General features: G+C 32.1%; 1 non-coding gene across 1 annotated transcript; it reads left to right on the top strand.

The window, feature by feature from the left end:
- Positions 1-18,880: 18,880 nt before the first annotated feature.
- TRNAP-UGG lies at positions 18,881-18,952 on the top strand. The gene has a single exon. It is a non-coding gene; the product is annotated as a tRNA-Pro (tRNA).
- Positions 18,953-22,492: the final 3,540 nt, after the last annotated feature.

The following is a 22,492-nucleotide window of genomic DNA, read 5'->3' as shown; positions in this document are numbered from 1 at the left end:
ATTAGAGGCATTAAAAGGAAAATCAAACATGTTGCTAAAAACAAAAACACATTGACCTACGTTAGGTTTTAAGAAATACTCGTTGAAAAAACATACAACATCCAATACAGTTTAGCAAAACTAACATGAACCCCGTGTGACATCTAGTTTCGCAATGACGCTTCAAAGGTTTAGGACAAAAACCGTCGAATGGTGGTCAATTTATCCCTCCTCTGAATTGAGACATTCTCAACCAGCCATTAATACCAAAACATCTCTTGCTCCTATAACGAGTAGCCATCATTGATTTGGTCAAGAAATCATTAACTTGCTTAACAATTTCCCGTAATTGTGACTCGCCATTTTAGGCCCTATAGTTTCGCCCTAAGCAACCAATCCAAAAGAAAAAAATCCGATTGGGGCAAAAACTAAAGTGGCCCTATCCATTTCTGGAGTTCACCTTGATATTGACCAACTGTACAAAACCCATCCGAAGGGGGATGCTCCCAGGGCGCCACGAGGGAGTACAAAATGATCTCACGGTGCGAACCAATGATAAAGACTGTAAGACGTGTTGACACACACCCGTCACCCACTTACTATAAACACTTTCTCCGTCCACCTTAATATTGACTCATGCAAACACCATCCGAAAAGGGATGCTCCCAGTACACCAAGAGGCCAAGCATGAATCCCATGACATGAACATTCAGGGAGAAACATGAGTAGAATTATTGACATATCAGATACATCTCTTCTTCCCACTGGGTATTTTATAACCTAGGGTTCAGCTTACTTAGAAAAAAACACGGCTAAGGATTTTAACTAACTAACTTTTAGGTTTGCCCAAGAGTAACTTTTACCTTGGATAGTTAAACAACTTTTGATCATCATCTATTAAACTCATTAGCAGAGTCTTCAAACAACTGTCGCATGCTTGCAAAAAATCTATCTAATTCACCTTTCAAGGTAGGTTCCCAGGTAGGGGTTTCCATTTTCGTCAGCTTAAGTATCCCAACCTAGACAGAACCCGCCTTAGACAAAAGGTCCCTTATAGATAGATTTAATACAATTTTAATCTTTTATTCCAATCAATTTAATCCTATTAAATGCATTTAACAATTAAACGCCATGCAGAAAATCCCATCACGACTGTAAAAGAAGTTCAAAATAGAATTTAAATTTGGAATATCAGAACAACTTGACTCTGATACCAATTGAAGGAAATCAGACATGAGGATTTTCATGAGCAGCGGAATGATCTTTCCAAATTCCATTCGTATTTGAACATACACAATTACAATCAAGAAATGGAAACTTACAAGTCATGCACAATACAAAATTACAGCATGCTTTACAATAAGATCAAAGGAAAGAATATCGTCCCTTTGAAGACTCATCTTCAAAATCCCTTGATCACGAACGCTCGTTCAACCTCCAAGACCGCAACACGCGAATGCTCGAACATTACAATTGTTGTAAAGTGCTACAAATGATTTGATCATGATCATTCATGTGGAGACATGTGAGCGGCGATATTCTATATGAAGGAGTTTGTATAAGACCGGACCACGAAATGTTTAGTCTCATTATATAACGTCGTTAATAATAGAGACTTGCATTTCACCAGAATGACCATAGGTAACATGACCTAAATCCTGAGTGAGTTGTGAAATCTTACCTATGAAAGCGGTCCTTTGATTTGTATAGGTGAGAGTGGCCAGACCGCCGACTCAACGAGCCTACCATTTTGGAGATTCGTTTGATTGGGGAGCTGGGAACACAACTACACAAGAAGGAATTTACTCCTTCCTCAAAGTCAGGGCAAGCAGATAAATTGCTCCCTTAAGGGTTGATTCTGGGACTTGAATAATGTAGCGCAACTGTTGGATTTTTTGCCCTTAATCTCAAATTAATTAATTTTAATTAATTAATTAATCAATGTTTTGATGATAAAAAATTCAATTTTTAATTACTGAAAATCTTAGTGTTTTAATATTTCCATAGCGTAGAGCTCGAAACAACGATTCCAACACCTCTTGAATCACTCAAATCGAAGCTAAAACGATGACGATATGACTGAAACAAGTTTATAGAGAAAATACTGTGGTGGATGACGTGGCATAACCAGACCATTTGCATGTAGACATGTGGTAGCATATTGGTTGAATGGTGGATCATTAAGAGATTAATATATGATGGACTTTTGATTTTTGGATTGATTTAAAATAAAGTTTAATGATTATTTTATGTTTGTGTCTAACGGCTAGTTTTTTTACACATGGTTGTTTTTTATTTTTGGATTGACTTTAAAAATATGAATTTAAAAAAAATGAATTAAAAGGAAAATAAATTTATATTTATTTTATAATTGTGTCTAACGGCTAGTTTTTGACACTGGGTTTTTTTTATTATTTTTTGGTTAATTTTAAAAAGAAAAATGAATATTCAAAAGAAATGAATTTAATGATATATTTTATTTGTATCTAACCGACTAGTTTGTTTAAAATCTCCACCATTGATTTTTCTTTTCCAAAATCCATATGTCCCATTAATATGTGGTTTCTAAAAATTTTTCCATCTTATAACTATTATCTTCCAAATTTTATAACCAACAAATTTTACATTTCATAATCCTCCAAAATTCAAAAGTTTCATTGTTGCTCTCTCTAAGTTCCTAAATATTATTTTTTTCTCTTATCTTATTCTTGAGAGAGTGTTATTGTATTGTGAGAATACATTGTTGAGTGCTTAAACTTGTAAATCCACTCTGTGAGAGGTTGTATTGTATTCTTTAAAAATTCCAACATTTTGTAACGGTGATCCTAAGCCGTGGAAAGGATTGGGTTTGCTCTTAACCCGTAAAAGGAGCGATAGTGTAACGGTTGGGCTTTAATCCGTGGAAAGAGTCGGAAAGATTTTATTCAAATTCTCACAGAGGCACTTTTGGTTTAAATGGCGAGTTGGTCTTTTTATATAAAATATAGTTTTCTTTATACTCTTTTTTTATTTTTTTATTAATTTTAAGTAATTTATTGTTTTTTTTTTCTATTTGCTAAAATTTGATAGAATTAAATTATCACATTTTTGTCATCTTATTTGTTGCATAAATTGATTTTTTTTATTATTATAAAAAGTTTTAATTAGTTTAATTGGTTAATTTAGAAAAAAAAAGTTTAATTAAACCCTATTCCACCCCTCCCCCTCTAGGGTCATATCGATCAACAATTGGTATCAGAGCGGGTTGCTTTCTTGAAATATTTATTTCTTAATCAACTTAATTGTTTTTGAGCTATGACAACTTAGGTTTATCCCTTTTACTGATAGTCAATCTATTACAAAGGCTCTTTTCTTTAATGGTACTAATTATAGTTATTGGAAAAATAGAATGAGATTTTCTTGCTTTCTATTGATTATGATTTATGGTATTGTTGAGGAAGGTTTTAAAATTCCAACAAAAGATGTTAATGGCGTTAGCACTATAAACCTAAGAGAATGGTCAATACAGGAAAAGAAAGCTGCTCTTAATGCCGAAGCTATTAATTGCTTATTTTGTGCTTTGAATGAGTTGAATATGATATAGTGTCTATTTGCAAACCGCTAAAGAGATATGGGATAAATAAAATTACTCATGAAGGAACTAGTCAAGTAAAAGAACAAAGATTGACATGTTAGTTCATCAATATAAAATGTTTAAAATTGATGAAATGAAGCTATTCCAATATGTTATTAGATTTACTAACATTTCAATGCTTAGAAGACTTGGAAAGATTATCTTGAGAGATAAGGAGCTATTGTGGTTGCTAACAATAGGAGCTAATACTGTTCAGAGCAAAGGATCTAAATATCCAGAGAAACTATTAGTGGTCTATTTGCCGTAAACAATTCTTTGGCGACTAAAACTGGTAGCCTGCTCCCCAAAGAAAAAACATTTCAAATTCTACCACACGTATGGAAACTCGTTCGTTGTTGACGCATGAGATAAAGATCAAGAAAAAATAGAGGATGAGAAGAAAAATAAAGAAAGAGTATAGTATTAAGATTATCTCTTTAGAAGTTGACTCCAGATGAAGATCCTTGATAAAGATGAGTAGCTATTCCACGTAAAGTATAAGAATTCATCATAGAAAAAAAGCAATTCAAGAAGGCATCTCTCCACCAAAAGAGTCCAAAGGTGAAAGAGCAAAAAGGATGAGGTAATATGCTATGATGCAAGAAGCCGGGTCATTATTAGAACCGATTGTTCTTTCTCAAATCATCAAGAAATCCAAGAAGAAAGCATGAAAAGCTACTTGGGTATACGATGAAAGGGAAAGTGGAGTGATAATGAGAAGTGGGCCAATTTTACTTCATGGCATCATGTGACAAAAGGATGAATAAAATGATGAGTAACTCTAGAACCTCTTCTTTATAATGAATGGTCGAAGCTTTTGAAAATATGCAAATGATTTAGAAAAAAATTTAGTTATAAGTATGTTGTGCTTAAAAGAAATACAATGGTTTATCTATAGTAAAATAAGTCTTTACTTGAAGAAAGTTGCTTGCTTAAAGAGAATGAGCATGATGCTATGCATATTAATGAAATGAATATCCTATGTGACAAGCATGCTTTGATTGTGATGAGAAAATGCCTTGCTTGACAAAGTTAATTTCTTGAGCATTGATAGTTGTGAAAAAGATAATTTGATTAAATTACTCAAAGAAAAAGGAATTAGTGTTTGCACAGAACTTGATAAGGCTAAAAGAATCCTATTAAAAAAGTTCACAATAGGTACTAAAGGATTAGACAAGATATTGAGTAGGCAAGCCTTTTGGTGATAAAGAGTTAGGCTATATTGATGAATGTTCTACTCCTTCAAGTTCTAAAACTAATCTTGTTAAAGCATCTCATAATATGCCTAGCTTTATAGCCTAAGATTGTGTCTAAGCATGTTAAATCTAACTTTGTGCCATATGTCATTATTGTGGTTTTGAAGGCCATATTAGACCTAAGTGTTTTAAATTGAAAATTGCTCATACTACTTCTCCAAGAAGAAAATTTTCTCATAGGGAAATTTTCACAATACTCCAAGGAAAGTAGAGTGCATAAATTGTTGTAAGAGATAATCTTTGCATAATGTTGTTTGTTTCTCTTGGCAAGTTTGTACATACAACTTATTCTTGTTACTTGTTCTAAATCCAATACCTTAAATGTCTATGCAAAAATGAAATGGTTCCCAAGTTTGTTAATGCTAACCATCTAGGACCCAAACAAGTGTGGTACCAAAGAATCAATCTTGACATTTTGTGTTTGTAGGTTTGTTTGAAAGCCTCTAAGAAAAACAAAGTGGTACTTGATAGTGGTTGCTCGAGGCACATGATGGGAGACCATCCAAGTTCGTATCCTCTCCAAAAAGGATGGAGGTCTTGTAACCTTTGGTGACAACAAGAAAGGTAAAATAATTGGTAAAGGTAGTATAGGTAATGAATCTTCTATTGAAATGTTACTTTTGGTTGATGGTTTTAAGCATGATTTACTTAGTATTAGTCAATTGTGGATAAAGCTTTAGAGTTGTGTTTGATAAAAGAATTGCATCATTGAAATGCTAGTGATAGAAAAGTTATATTTGTTGGAATATGAGTGGATGTTATTTTACTATTAATTTGAATGATTGTCCTATTTAATGATAAATGTTTATTGGCTTTGCATAATGATTCTGTTATGGTGTAGACAGACTAGATGCTAGCATGCACTTATTTCAAATATTTTCAAGAATTCTTGGTTAGAGGTCTTCCCAATTTAATTTGAAAAGACAAAGTTTGTGATGTTGTCAAATGGGTAAGCAAACTTAAGTCTCTTTCAAATCTAAAAATGTGATTTCTACAACTAGACCCCTTCAACTGAGTACACATGGACTTATTTGGCACTTCTGAATTGTAGTTTGAGGGAACTATTAAGCCTTTGTGATAGTTGATGATTTTTCAAGATTTACTTGGGTTTTTGATGCTTAAAACATAAAGGATGATGCTTTGAAAGCTTTTCTAGTTTTGCAAAAAGAGTTCAAATGAAAAAAAGTGGTTTTGATTTTAAAATTAGGAGTGATCATGGGAGAGATTTGATAGCAATACTTTTTGAAACTTTTTGTGAAGAAAATGTTTTCATAATTTCTCCACTCCGAACTCCTCACAAATGGTGTAGTTGAAAAGAAAAATTGTACTTTGCAAGAATTGCTAGATCAATGTTGCATGAGTTGGTTTACCTACATTCTTTTGGGCGGAAGCCGTTAACACTGCTTGTTATGTTTTAAATAAAGTTTTAATTAGAGCTTCTTTGAATAAAACTCCTTATGAACTTTGCATAACAAAATTCCAAAATTGGGTATTTCATAAGTTTTGGTTGCAAATGTTTTATTTTGAATAACAAAGAAATAATTGAAAATTATGATCTAGAAGCGGATGTTGGTATTATTCTTTGGCTATTCTTTTAAGTAGTTATAGTCTTTTATAGAATTTTCAATAAAAGAATTTTAGTATTCACGGATCTAGCATGTTATTTGTGTGGGATTTTATTCTTGGAATGTCTATCTTTTACAATGTGAGCTTGGAACCACATAAAACTTCCATTATATGTTTACAGATGTGTTTTAACGAAGTGAAATTCTTTGCGAGATCATAGACACTTGGTAGATTTGAGTGGTTACGATTTTCGGAGCACAGCAACAACCTTCCACAGGAAACTAGCAATACATCTGTATTATCGAACAGCTTAAAGAGCAGACAATGGTGTATTGTTTACAATACAGCAAAAAGAAATCGAAGAGGGGCTAAACGGTTACTTCATACCATGGGCTACTAAAAAGTAAACGTAGGCAGGAGTCATATGAACGGCATCTTCTGTATATCAACAAAATACCATCACAAGAAAATAAAGAAGAGTAATTGAAGTTCGTTCGAACGCCTTACCTTTGGTGATCGCTAGAAGAAACACTTAAAATGGTGTTCTAGGAAACTTAGATTCCATCTGCTTAAAAATGTCCTCTCAATCAAGTCTCTGCTGTAACATTGGTATGTTTCATCAAACAACACAAACCATTTGAGCTCCATAGGAAAAGGTTATAATCCAAAGAAAGATAGCTGGAGGCTAAATGAATCTTGGAAGTTATTTTTAGGATTAGGAGAGGTAGTGCAAGAGGAAAAGTTAGAATTAAATCGCAATTTGAAAGGAAGGATGAGTTTAGGGAAGAATATAAGTCCCATGGCGCGTATCATGTAGGACTTCTATGTAGAGTGGAAACTAAATGGCAGTTCTCTTCCTAAGCAACAAATAAAACTGGGATGCAAGTGGATGTAATGATATGAGAGATTAAGACTGGTGGTTTAAGCTAGAACCTTAGTATAGCTTCATTAAAGTCTCATAAAAGACTTGTCAAATGAAAATGCAGAGCAGGAATTAGGTAGATTAACTGATCGAAATCTCATCTTTTCGCTTATCCCGTTGCCGGAATCGAAGGTCTGATAAGTAGAGTAGACTCGCTGCTATGCTTTTGCATTATTATAAGATTTCACTTTTGTATCACTTACCAAATGAAATGTGAAATTTACCAATTGTCTTTTAATTAATAATAAAAATATATGGTTATTTAATTAAAATGTATTATATCATGTATGGAAGTTTATGGTATAACATACTCTGGAGTGTTTGAAAAAGTGATTAATCTGTCATCTTTGCTGATATGTATCTATATAATTGATAAAATAAAGGTCATAATATCTTTATTATGGTACTTAAAACACAAGTCCTCATAAGAGCTTGGTATAATTTATTGATAGAATTCAGTTTAATTTTTACTGGCTTTGAGAAATAGGGATTTTAAATGATTTTGGTAAAATTCGAATACTACTCTTTTTATATTAAGTACTAGATATTTAGAAATAAGATTACTATAGCTTTCTAAAGATTACAACAATATATATTGATAATAATTAGGTTTTTGGCCTTTCTACTAAATTTCTGTTTCCTTTGTTTTTCTGTAACACGAAATGATACATTTTCTAGAAGATTGTAGTGGATATGTGATAACTATTGTTGACTAAATAAAATATGCGTAGAATCCAATGATGGAATCATAACTTATTAAATAGTTGGCACTATCTCATATTCTACAACTATTTTATTGGACTCCTTCACCGTAACAATCAACAATATCTTATCTCATAGTAAGTGGATATTTTTCATAATCAAGAACAAAATTACATAAGGTGATTTGCTCTTAAATTAAATAGGTCATACTCAAAACTTATCAAATTTGATTTTAGAGTAAATGCAAAATTTCCTATAATGAGACATTCTACTAATAGATTGACCAATTGCTGCAAAAAAGAGTTAAGTGTTTAAGATTGTGTATATAAGCAAAACTTAATAGAGGTAAGCCAAATGATTGGATCTTTATTATCTTTATTAACCGTCTTACGTACGCAACCTAACCGTGAGCACTGGACCGCATGCCCGTACTGGCTAGAGTCTCCTCTAAAGTTTTAGTGTATTTGTCTGTATATTGACATTAATAATTTTTCTTCAATCTTATTGTACTAAGAAGAAATTTTTTCATCAAATATTACCATTGTGCCGTTAAAGATTTTAAATATTTGCTTTGTTATCTACTATCAGTTTCCTCAGCATTTAAGTAGTTGATTAATAATTTGCCTACTTTCTTCGGTATACTGTGATTGATATCTAAGATATTTATTGTAATATGCTGAATAGTATTAATACTATGTGCAATGACATAGGTGAACTTCTATCATCAAGTCTGATGATGTCGTAGTAGCAATATTTATGGCCCGGATAGAGTCATTTTACATCATTTTTAGACCTGTTTATGTATAGCTACTGTCGGTGAACTTGTTATACAGGTAACCTTCTACTTGTAGATTTTCTCTTACATTGTCTTATCTTGGTGTGAGTTTTAAAAAAGCAGAACAAATATAATTATTTTAGTTATACGTTAGATCTAACCTCTACTTTCCGAGAACTATACTACTCAGAAACACAGTCGACCCGCTGTAAATCTAACAGGAGTGCTCCCGTTTGGATGAATATGACATATTATGGCGCGCTCTAAACCCTGTAATAACGATCGGGTTGAGTCTTTAGCATCTGAGCTTATATCTATTTCGGATTACGTTATACGACTGATTACTAGAAGACTTGATAACTCTTTGATTTCGTGCGTGATCACGGTTGTATATAAAGTTTGATGCGCATATTGGAACTGTATGTGATCACTACATTTAATATTTTTGATAGGCGTAAAAGCTAATACTTAATTAACCTAGCTACTACTAGTAATCGTCATACGTAGAGTAACTCATGATTTGTTATTTTATTATAAATGTTTAATTTTTGATTTATTATCTACCGTAATATATTTAACTAATCGATTCATAGTAATATACGCTAAAAGGATAGGCAGGTACATAGGCATATGATTAGTACACTACTCAGCCGTCTGAATGATAATTATATACAAATACCTACTTAGTGATTTTAATTTAACTCATGCTCTTTTTACATTAAAAATATAAATGATCAGGCGTGTCTAGTAAGAGAAAGTCAAACATATACTCATCATACAAGCACTGTTCTGTGCAGATACACTTCATTTAGTCAGTCATATATTCGATTTATTATAGTAATATCAACGATGTGATTGCATAAACGAAGAGCATAATGATGTGACATAATCTTTTTAAGTGACATTTGAAACAAATTTACATAGGTGTAAGAGTGAGTGAGTGTATGAAAACCCAGACATTATGCATGCTATAATGATGTAATGGACATGCAGATAACATGCTCTGATGGTACATATATGTTAGAATATGAGTCCGCTATGCGTCTAAAGATTCAGCAGATCCCTACGATCAGCTATCATGTGATTCAGGAGCTATTCTCCTGATGATATGACTGATATCTTATAAGTAATTCGACCTATAAAAAGTACATGATCTAGATAATCAATCCATAAAATCAGGCTTACGATCGCATCGTAGTACTCTATTTGTTACGGTACGATAGCGTTTCTTAGGCAAATGCACTCTTGACTCTGCACATACCTCATTGCCGTAAATTGGGATGGCAAAACTAGCTTTAGCAATCAATTAAAGTAATTAGATTGGTGGATCGTAATATGTAAAATGAAAAATTATAAAGAAAAGAAAAGAGTAAAGTTATGTCATTGATAATAACTGATAGATCAATGTTTCGAATATGATCTTTTTAATCTAACTTCGGTGCTTAAGTTATGTTGTGTTCACGGTTCGGATAATATATCTAATTAATATCTTTCTGACTGTATTTATTAATTAGCGATTTGACGTTCTAGATAAAATATAGCGCACGTTCATATTGTGAAAGATTAGTTACCTGAAGAGTAAAAATTGTGGACTTTCACTGGTAACATTTGCTATGTCAACACAATGGAATTATATACGATAGTATATCTTCAATGCCTACTTCAGTGATTCTATTACAGCCATGCGGCTACCTGTTACTCATCGACATACCAGATTCTGATGAGGCTGTTCTAGATGTTGTTATTTTATATTCTTTGGATCCATTTATACTTTTAAGAGTATAAGTGAATTTATACGTAATAACGTTTAATTTTAAATGTCTCTGGGTATATAGGTTATCTTTTGAAGATCGACATCTGCGTAAAGTATACACATTTAAAGGCTATTACTACATCTCAGATCACACTTAAGACGCAGTGTTGGAACATTTGTTTATCTAGACAATATATATAGTTTCTTATTCCTCGCGGCAAAACCTCAACAAGATTATGTCCGTCGACTCCTAACATAGATCTCATATCTTCTGTTGGTAGCTAGATAAATGTTTATATAAGGAAAAGGAAATAAACAATATATATTTAAGCCGGATACCTCTAGTGATAAAATAGATCCATGTCAAGTCTTGCCCTCTTCTCGAAAATCGTTACGATTAACAAGCCGGGGCTCAGTAACAAAAAACTATGCTTTAACATATTCGCAATTGCCAATAATTATACTCATCTCGCTTTTCTCTGAAAGATTCTTTCAATGAGGATGAGGTGAAGGTATAAAGTTTCAGTTGTTGGGCGTTCTCCTTAAAGTTAGGGCCATTATGTGTTCTTTCCTTTATACGAGGTAATTATGAAATGTTTCTTAATATTTTGTTGGGTGATTTCTTAATATTGGAGAGAGGGAGAGTTGGAGTATTTGAGAGTATGATTTTAGATTGTAGTATTGGGTGAAAAATTGTTAAGCACAAGGACAAACATTTTATTCGTTTGAGTATGACATAAACTTTGTAAATCTCACTCTAGTGAAGGTTGTATTGTGTTTCTAATCAAAAAATTCCCAAAAATTTTAATATACAACGGTATGTTGATCCTAAAACACGTGTAAAGAGAAGATCAGGTTTAGTCTCCTTGAACGCCGTAAAGGAAGGATATATAGGCATAACTTGTACGTTATTGGGCTGCTATAATTTGTGGAAAGAGTCGTATGATATTATTCAAATTCCCAATGAGGCCATTGGGGAGTGGGTAGGTCGAGTGTATTGAACCGAGAACCCTCATAAAATTACCGTGTTTTCTTCTCTAACTCTTCCTTTTTATATTCAATGGTCATAGCCTTCTTCGCATCATTTACTAAAAATAGTGACATCATTATTCAATTAATCTTAAGCAATATGTATATTATAGTTTGTTCTTATTTATTTGCTAAAATTTAATAGAATTAAATTATCACATTTTTTTAATCTTATTTGTTGCATAAATTGAATTTTTCTTATTATTTATAAAAAGTGTATTAATTAGTTTAATTGGGTTAATTTAGAAAAAAAAAAGTTTAATTAAACCCTATTCACCCTCCTCTAGGGTTGCCATATCGATCTAACAGCAACAATCTCTCCTTGTCCGAGAGATGTTTGGTAATAGTTAGACTATAATTTATTGTTCATTAGAGGGATCAGTGGTACTTAAGGGGTTAGATGTAACTATAGAGGTAAAATGATAATTTTGGCCTAATTGTACTTACGAGCAACTTGTGAAGAGTCATTGTACTATTGATTGGATATCAATGGATACAAAAATATATCTATAGTGCGAAGAGTGCAATTATTAGTCTTTAGTGGAGTGTCTGATAGATAACGGATGGTTAATAATTTTTAATTAAAGAATTTAATTAATTATTCACGTACCATTGGAGCTTCAAGTTACGGGTCCATGAGGTCCCCTCGGTAGCTCAACGGGATTTAATGAGAATAAGTTTTTGGATTAATTTGAATTTTCAGATTAATTAAGGGAATTGATTATATATGATATAATTAATAAAATTTTTAAGTATATATGATATAATTACTATAATGTATTTGATACATTATAATATTAATGAGAGGAAATAAATATTTGAATATGGTTCAACTATTAATTATATGAATTGGATTCATATTGTTAAATTTAATGTAAATGTATTTACATTAAATGTCATTGGTGAGAGAAAAGAAACTATAGATTATATTGTATTTGATATGATATAAAAACTATATGTTATATGTTATATTTAATATAACATATAGTTTAATATATATATTATATAATAACGAAGTTATCATATATATATATATAATGTTTAATTAAATAAATAAATTTATTTATTTTAAAAAATGAACCAATTTTGGGAGGGTTTTTGCTCTCTCAGACGTGAGAGTGGGAGATTATCCTCATTTTATGCTTTTTTGGTGAAAACTGGACACAGAGTTTCTCTCATCACACAGAAAAGTTGTGTGGAAATTCCATCTTCCTCTTTCTCCTCTCTCTCAATTTTCTATCCCTCTCTAAATCCAAAATAGTCAGAGCCCCATTCCTCTTGGTTCTTATCATGAGAATACCATGGTTTGTGGTGGTGTTCTTTAGATCGAGGGATTCATTTGAAGATTAGTTTCTTCAAAGGTAAGGGTTCGAACCCATTTTCTTATTCTGTATTTTTGTTAAATGCGTGTTGTTATTTCTGGGTTAAATGCATATTTTCTTATTGTCTCTGTAAAATTTTACATTCTATAAAATTTGGAAAGTTGGCACGATCTACTTCCACTTTATGGTCCCTACACAGGGTTCCTTCAAGCATAAGGCCAAAATTCACTGGTTTTCAAAAGAGTACCCATTTTTCTTTTTTTCCATTTGTTATTGGCCATCTATGCCATTTTCCCATAATGTAACCTGATTTTTTCTTATGTTAAAAACACTTGATTTTTTTCCAAAAAAGAAAAAATTGATGATGATGATGATGATGATATTTAACTTGCAAGAAAAAAAAATATGTTGAAGTTAGGAAATTAGAGTTTATCTATAGAATTTTAAAGATGAAGCTCTTCGAAAAATGTGCAAAAGAGAGAAAAATGATGTTTCTCGATAAATTTGGAACATTAAGATTAAATTGGAAAATAAATCGGTTAGAGCATAGTTCTCAACTCAACAATATCAAACTGAGCATAACACAGCGGTAATTGACATGTACTCTTTGTAAAGCTTGAAGGCCAATTCTGAAGATAAGGATCAAACTTTTGACCTTAAGGGAGAGAGTATATGTCAATTACCGTTGAGCTAAGCTCATTTTGACCAATATATTGTTGACTCCAAAAAGGAAAAAATCAATTAAATACAATCATTTAGGCCCCATTTGATAACTATTTCGATTTTGGTATTTGTTTTTAACAATTGAATCTATGAACACTACTCTCACCTCCAAATTTCTTCCTTTATTATCTACTTTTTACTAATAGTTTAAAAACCATGCCAAGTTTGAGAACTAAAAAAAAAAAAAAAAATAGCTTTCTAAAAATTGTTTTTGGAATTTGGAATTTGTCTAAGAATTCAATATTGTACTTAAGAAATATTCTTATTTACTTATTTATTGAGTTCAACAACATGCGAGAATAGGGGATACAAACTTTTGACTTCTTGGTATGACTATATGTCTAAACTAATTTCAATTATGCTCAAGTTGGCTTCCTATTTATTATTTATTATTCTTTCTCTCTTTTTTTTATGAAAAAAATATAGGAGTATTTGGGGCGCTAAGGTGAGTTACGAAGTTTGGAGTTAGTAAGTCTACATTTGAGTTGAAGAGTTATTTAGTTTGAGTTTCTCGATAAATGTGCAAAAGAAACAAAACTGGAAAGATAGAGTTTCCTCCATAAATGTGCAAACTTAAATAGTAAACATTATCGAAGTAGATGAAGTTGAGTTATTTAACAATGAAGTGGGTAAGCCAAACATCCAATACATGTTTGGTAATCATTATTATTCCTTGGTCTAAAATTTTAAATTAAAAATGTATAAAAATTATATGAAAAGTAGTTTTAAACTTAAATATATAAAGTTTTGGGGAAAACTACCCTATGGTCACTAAATTTATAACATTAGGTGCATTTGTCCCTCAAGTTTAAAATGAATCTAAGTCTAAATATTACATAAAATTTTAGAAAAATTACGTTTTTGTTCTATAAAATTTTAACAATAGATGAATTTGATACATGAATTTTCAAAAATGGATTTAAAATGGATTTAAAAGATTTCTCTACTATAAAACAATTAAGTTTAAATAGAAAATTGACAACAAACCTGACGGGACATGCTGATTTGGAAAAACAATTATATTTTTAATCTTTCCCTCCTCCTCTCTCCCTCCTCTCCTCTCCTCTTCCTTCTTCGTCCTCTTTTTGTTCTCGATTCAATTTCTTCTCAGCATTGATTGAAGTTTCAAACTTTAATGATTTTAGTTTCCACCAAGTAATTGATGATCTGAATATTGAGGATGAACCACTGCAATTTTAGTTTTGAAATGGTCGACGATTTCTCTCTCCCAACATTCTCTAATTTAACCAGGTCGAGATAATCGTCTCTATAAGTTTTGTTTGAAGATTTTACTTGCTAAACTCTCTTCTGGGTTTTGATTTTCATTCTATTTTGTGCACTGAGAGCTTGAGATTCCAAGGCTAGATGATGACATGGTGGAACTGCTATGGCAGATCAAGAAAGAGAAGAATAGAGGAGAGGAGGGAGAAACAGGAAGGAAAGAATAAAAATGTAAGGACAAATATCAATTTATACTCTGAATTTTGGAGGTTGTATCATTTCAAACCATAAACTTATAATTATATCAAAACCATGAACTTTGAGAATTGTATCAATTTAAACCTCAAATTAATAATTGTTTCAATTTAAACCTTAAACTTTTATAAGTGTATTAGTTTAAATCCTAAACTTTCATAATTGTATTAATTTAAATCCTCCATTATGTTTTATTTGGATATACTTATGAAAGTTTAGGGTTTAAACCAATATATTTATAAAAGTTTAAGGTTCAAATTAATAGATACCCCAAAGTTAAGGGTTTAAATTGATATAACTTTAAAAATTAAAAGTTTAAATTGATACAATTATTAATTTAAGGTTTAAATTGATAAAATTTCCAAAGTTGAGGGATACAAATTGATATTTGCCCAAAATGTAATTGTCTTCCCAAACCATTTTGCCATGTCAACTTTGTAGTCACTTTTTTATTTAAATTTAATTATTTTATTAGTAGTGGGACCTTTCAAATGACCAGTTTGAAACTTAGATCAAATGCGCCTATTGTTAAAATCTTATAGACCAAAAGAATAATTTTCCTAAACTTTTATATTATATTTAGACTTAGATTCATGTTATAACTCCATAAAGATAAAACAATGTTTTTTTTAATTTATATTTAGAAAAAATATTAGAATTTTGATATGGTTGTTTCAATGTTTCCATAAAAAAAATGAAAACCAAGAAATACAAAAATGCTTATCAAACATTTCTATTTATTGAAAGTTTAGAAACAATAATGAAGAACATCAGTGATAACTATGTAGTTGACTCTTGCATTTTTTTTAGTACAATAATTGAGGAGAAGGAGATTACTTTTTTCCAAGTACAAACTCTTACTGTGTTTTGAATAAGATGGGAAAACGGATTTAAACAAATAGACAGGGAAGAAAAAACTAAAGCAATCTTGTTAAACTAAAAATGAAATAATTATCATACAAGATTTTAATTTTTAGTTTTCAGTTTTTAGTTTCAAAATTTGGATTGGATTTTGAAAACACCTTTAAAAAGAATAAACAAAACAAAAATATCTATAAATAAAAGTCTATAAATGAAAATAGTGTTTATAAACTTAATTTTCAAACAAAACTTTATTGTTTGTTCTAAAATGGCATGTAATAGCTTTGCAGTGATCTTTCTTTTCTCCCAATTCATTGTAATGTAAGTTGTAACCTATACCTATACAAACAAATTGAGAATGATCACATTTGATTTTGCAGCTGTTTAGATCTAAAAGTAGAAGAAGGTCTATTATTAATACTTGCACGTGGGTTTCATTAAATCCACTTTATTTATTAATAAACCTTAACTAAATGCAAGTAATTTTTAAAGAATAAAAACAACATTAAATCCACTTTAAGCCATCAATTTTCATAAAGACATTTGGTCTAGTGGTATGATTCTCGCTTGGGTGCGAGAGGTCTTGAATTTGATTCTTGAAATGCCCCAAACAATGTCTTTCCAATTTTGTTGCTAAAAAATGCTAAGGAAATTAGGGGTGAACTTTAATGATTTGACATAGAATCACCCATATAATGTATTTATTATAATTTTTTACCCTTTTTCGATTATAGAAATAAAATGTATTTGATATACTTTTTCATTTTCATTTAAAGAGAGAAAATGATATCTAATATGATTTTATTTTCCATTTTTTTTTCAAGTTAATTTTTGTTATTATGTGAAATATTTCAAATATACTTTAAAACATTTTGACGAATTCATGATTATTTTAAATATACCTTAAACATTTTGTTAGGTATTTGAAAATATTATAACCAATATATGAAATATACTACCGTTTATAAATTAGAGATTGACTCAATGCTTAACATAAATCACAGTATAAACCAATATATGAAATATACTATAGTATATAAATCTTCATAAATTTCATTTACACCGCAGTGTATATATCATAATACAATAAGTCTAAATAAAAAAAAAACACTCGTTTATATCAAATAAACGAATACATATACCACACTATACATCATTTTTCTACAAAAGCTAATATATATCACGGTATATATAAAAAATAGGAAAAAATAAAGTTCATCTTCATATGGGGTTTATAATACATAACTCTCCATCTTCATTCTTTTTCTTCTTCAGCCATGGCCGCCACGGATCTCTCTCCCCGTCGTGTTGTTGATCAAATCTGCTCAACTTGTCACCGTCGATTTGTCCCAAGTCATTTGTGTCACCTCGTGTTGAGCCATCAATTCGCCCCACACTGTCGTCTATCACCTACAACTCACATCGCTGGAAGGAGAAAAGAAAGGGAGGGGGAAGGAGAAAAGAGAAGGAATAGGAAGAAATGAGTGTGAATTATGGGGGAGAGAATATGCATGAGAGAGAGAGTATACATGGAGGAGAGAGAAATACATAAATAAATAGGTATATATATATATATATAATGTAGGTGACGACTAAATTGTAAATAGTCATTGATATTAGTGAAAATAGGGAGGCCAATGTAATTTTTTGTAAAAAAATGAAATGTTTAAGATGTTAACTTAATATGTGTCTACTTTTAAGGCCTTTCATGTAGAAATCCCTTGTTTTTTTAGCCAACGTCCTACAACCCAACCCAACCCAATAAAAATAGAAAAATTCAATCCAATCCAAGAACAAAACTAACCCAACCTAACCCTTACATTTTGGCTTGAGTAGTCCGAGTTGTACGGGTTATTTGAACACTCCTAGAAGAAACACTATCTCTATTTCTTGATATAGTACAAAACAACAAAAATGAGTAGGAAAACGTAGATACTTTTATCAACATAGGGCATTTAGTCTAGTGGTATGATTCTCGTTTAGTATGTCAATTCTTTGAATGCCCCATTTTTTATCTTACGTTTTATTACTCTTTTATCATTTTTCTACATCTAATTAACAAAAAATTACTTTAATTAAAAATAGGAGAGAGACACACAGTGAGAAAAAAAGAAATTCACATCTTAGATATATGAAAAAGAAATACCTTAGATTTATATTTAGTGATACTAGAGAGTATGCAACTTTTTAAGACTACATCCAACGCAACACCGCAATGAAGCTGACAGTTTTCCCTAAGACTGAAAATGATATTAAAGTGACATGAGAACATAAAACAAACAGAAATTATATAAACTAGAAAGAAGATTTAACAGATTTAAATGATAATCCCATTTTATACAGTCAAAATAATCCCAACCAGTAGCAAGAACATTCAATATATATGTCAATGCCTGGCCAAACATTAAATGAGGTAAAAAATAAATTGTAATAGACTTATGGAAACCATGCAGAGTTATATATATGTATATATATATATCGGTGAGTGTCTAGGTCAGCTTACACGCACCTTGAGTAATCTCACAGGACAACCATACAGAGTGAAACTGTGAGGTCCAATAAATGAGCTTTAACTGAAAAACACAAGCTCCAAGGTATATGCTTTATTCATTAATGTCAGCTTACACGCACCTTGAGTAATCTCACAGGACAACCATACAGAGTGAAACTGTGAGGTCCAATAAATGAGCTTTAACTGAAAAACACAAGCTCCAAGGTATATGCTTTATTCATTAATGTCAGCTTACACGCACCTTGAGAATATTGAAACTTTGCAGCTATCTAAATCTAAAAGGCATATAATGATAATGTTAGAACATAGATTTCATTAATGTCCACTTTCTTTATTGATCGATCGTGAGTAAAGTCAATAATGTAAAATATTGATTTTCAATCATCAAATTGGGCATTTGGTCTAGTGGTATGATTTTTGCTTTGGGTGCGAGAGGTCCTGAGTTCGATTCTTAGAATGCCCCATCATAACTTTTTATAAATTTTCTTTTTTCAGAATCATATGTCTTTCAAACCTTCTTAAACTAATCAAGTATTACATTCATGGGAAGAAAAGAGAGAAAAACAACCATGGACATGAACAAACCAGCTTGGAATAAGTGGTCCTTATATGATTCAACCTTATCAGGGACCCACATCAAATACTTCATGAACTTTTATCTTACTCGTCATTATCTATTATTGCAATTACTTTGTTTTACTGACTATCTATCTACACTGTTCTTATTCTAAGAAAAAAAAAATGGCGCTTGCAATGACGAGTTTTGTTTTGTTTAAAATAATTTGACCCTCTCTCTATTTTGTTCTTGCAATGATCGAGGCACTGGATTGCGGAGATATTACGCGAAGAAGCCTCTTATCTTACTCCATCACCACATTCTAAAGAAGAGAGATTGCCGCAAAGATGGATGTGTCAATACACAATGTGGGTGACGGCGCAAATTTGGGGTGTATTCTTCCTTATCTTTATTTCAAATTTTGCGCTATCACATTGCATTTTAGTTTTCACAGTTTTATCACCGCAATCATTTGACATAGATAAATTTAGTAGTTTAGTGCATAATGTCTCTTTGCCAAGTATGATTTCAACGATGAAAAATATGCTTCTATTTCTTTCGTATATACTAAAGTCAACTTAATCTTAAGATAGTCACCTCATAAATATTTCTAGAAGTTAGGGGTTTGCTAGCTTTCTTTCAAACTCTCCTTACGAAGCTTTCTAAGAACATCGCATGACTTATCTCAATCTTTTGGCAATGAGGACATTGCCGCATTTTAAATTTGGGGGTGAGATATTTATTTTCAACCTTGCTATTTTGAAAAAAAATAATTGAGAATAACAACTCCACTGTCAATGCAATGGGAAACCTATATTGATAAAAGTTAAGTAGTTGGATGTCCGCATGACACACGTGGGGGCAAGCCAAAACGAAAGTAAATCATTAGGATCAATGCATAAATAAATGACCGCAACTCCACTGCCAAATAAGTATGAGTTTAGTCTGAGAAAGAATGCATTACTCGTAATTGGATGTCCACATGACACCCGTGGGGGCAAGCCAAAATGAAGGTAAGACACTTGGATCAGTGCAAGGTCAGAAAAAAAAAATATCAATGAAGAAAATTTTTATGCAAGGATAAAATCATTTGACACCCCGGTAGGAAATTTTCTTTTTGAAATAAATCATGCGATGTTATGGAATTTAGTAAAGTCCTTTTGAAAGGTAAACTTACAGTCCCTAGGTATTAGAAATATTTTAAGAAGAGACTTGAATAAGACTTAAGAAAATTCTGGTATATAGGATTTGAACGAAGTACCCTTGAGAAATCTAGGAAAAGAACATTGTGGTTGACTTGATAAAGGAATCTTTAGCTTATGCTTGAGGACAAGCATAGTTTAAATTTGGGAGTGTGATAACGGGCAGAAATGCACATTATCATAGTACTAAGTTCTTAAACAATGTTGGATTGTGTTAATGAAATATGTTAATTTGCGTCCATTAAGCATCAATTTCATAATATCGTGGTCGCATGCGTTCATCGCATTAGAACAGTTGATTTTTGAATTTTTGTGCAGAATATGCATTGACGCAATGCAAGAATTGCGATCATAGGAAATATTTCGTCGAGAGCAACTTCACCGCAAGGCTTTGCGATGATTGTGTTCGCAAACATTCACCCGAGAAGAATCACTACAACTTGGTCAGCGCAACATAGTGAACGCATCTGGGTGAAAGGCTAATAAATCGCGATGGGACAGAAAGCTGATGACAATCGAATCCGAATTTAGTTGACAGCCGATAACGATCACAAGTACATTCAGCTTTTCGGTGACAATTATTCGGCACATCAGTCAGGAATTAAAGCCGTCTCATCTGTACAACCATGAGAGAGAAGCCACCTTTCACCATGGATGCTCTATAAATACCAAGGGCATTCTTCAGAAAAGGGGTTAATGAGTTCACGAGTTTAGCAGTTCGAAATTTCATACTTCAGTTCCCTCGTCTTTGTGCATAGTTTTCCTTTCGTTTTAAGGCGGAACAAGAGAAGAGTGGTGACGCCAAAGATCGTTTAGGGAAACTCGAGAGAGAACCTTGAGGCGAAGAAGTAGAGAGTGGGCCGACTCTCGCAAGAGCTAGATTATCTTATGAGCACGAGTAGAAATCAGTGTAAAAGCTTGGGCAGCAAGAGATTGCTCCCAGGCCCTTTATTCTATACTTGCATTTTTATTTTGTACTTCATCTTCATATTTATACAATGGAAGATCTATTTCTACATCTACTCATTCTCTTAGCACGCATGAGTAGCTAAACTAGTTGAATAGGTTGAGAAGAATTAAGCTAACATGACCTAGGAAGTTCATTGTTTGCGATTGTCTTATTTTGTGCTGTGCAAAATACCCTTTAGAGTTACTCGAGAGAGAGTCTAAAAAAAAAACCTAATGTCTCAAGAGAGCTAGGTTAGAATCTGGACTCGAGAGAGCAAGATTAGAACTGCATAAATAAGAGATAGGGACTTAGAGATAAGCTCTATTTGTCAACTTGCATCGCATGCATCCTAGAGATAGGAATAATATTATGTGGTCGTCTTATTTGTGTGTGTGCTATCCTGTCATCGCATAAATAAGAATAGAGGCTTATGTGTAGGCCCTATAGACTCATCGCATATATTGCATACGTTCTAGCATTGGAAGCCGTAGCATTCGCATCGAGAGGTTGTTAACTATTATATGCATGTTGCATGATCGCAAAGCATGAGCGCATTCTAGGAAGTGTTAGACGAAACCCTTCTCAACCCGTTCACCGCATATTCATCGCATCTCCCATTTACCAACTCTTTTCAAACTCCGTCGCATTTATTTATTTTTCATCAACGAAAAAAACAAACCCAACAATTTATTTACTCATCTGGTTACCGCAAGGTTCTTCATTAAAATTACCAATGCAATCTGTTTTCACAAGTCCCTGTGTTCGACCCTGGACTTACCAGGAAACTCAGAGGAATTTACACATGGATTTCGCTGGGGAAACTTGAATGCACAATGCAATTTCATCAACGCATATCATCCACATTTCCACTTCAATAAAAATCAAGCATCAGCTGCGATGAATAAAAGAATAATGAAGTTAAAAGACTATGCGCTATTCCTACTCCTAACTAGACAGATTGAGCAATGGAAGTATGACTATGGAATTGGTAGAGACACGGCAACTGTTAAAGCGTAATAAGTTGCATAGAAAAATAGATAAAATGGTGGTGGGGATAAATTCACCGCATCATTAAGATTGATCTCAAGGGTAATCCCAACTATTATAGTTATGTGATCATGCTATACACAAATATACGCATGCGATGCATATGTGAAACGGTCGAGAGAACTTATTTCTAAGTTTCTATTCTTGCTTATGCGAATGATGAATGACGCACACATAAGACAAGATGACCGCATACCACCATTCCTATTTCTAGGGCGCATGCGATATGTAAATAGCAGATAGAACTTA

This window comes from Benincasa hispida, chromosome 5 (genome assembly GCF_009727055.1).
Source record: "Benincasa hispida cultivar B227 chromosome 5, ASM972705v1, whole genome shotgun sequence".
Taxonomy (NCBI): Eukaryota; Viridiplantae; Streptophyta; class Magnoliopsida; order Cucurbitales; family Cucurbitaceae; genus Benincasa; species Benincasa hispida.
The sequence above is the reverse complement of the archived record's forward strand: the minus strand, read 5'-3'. Positions and strand labels throughout refer to the sequence as shown.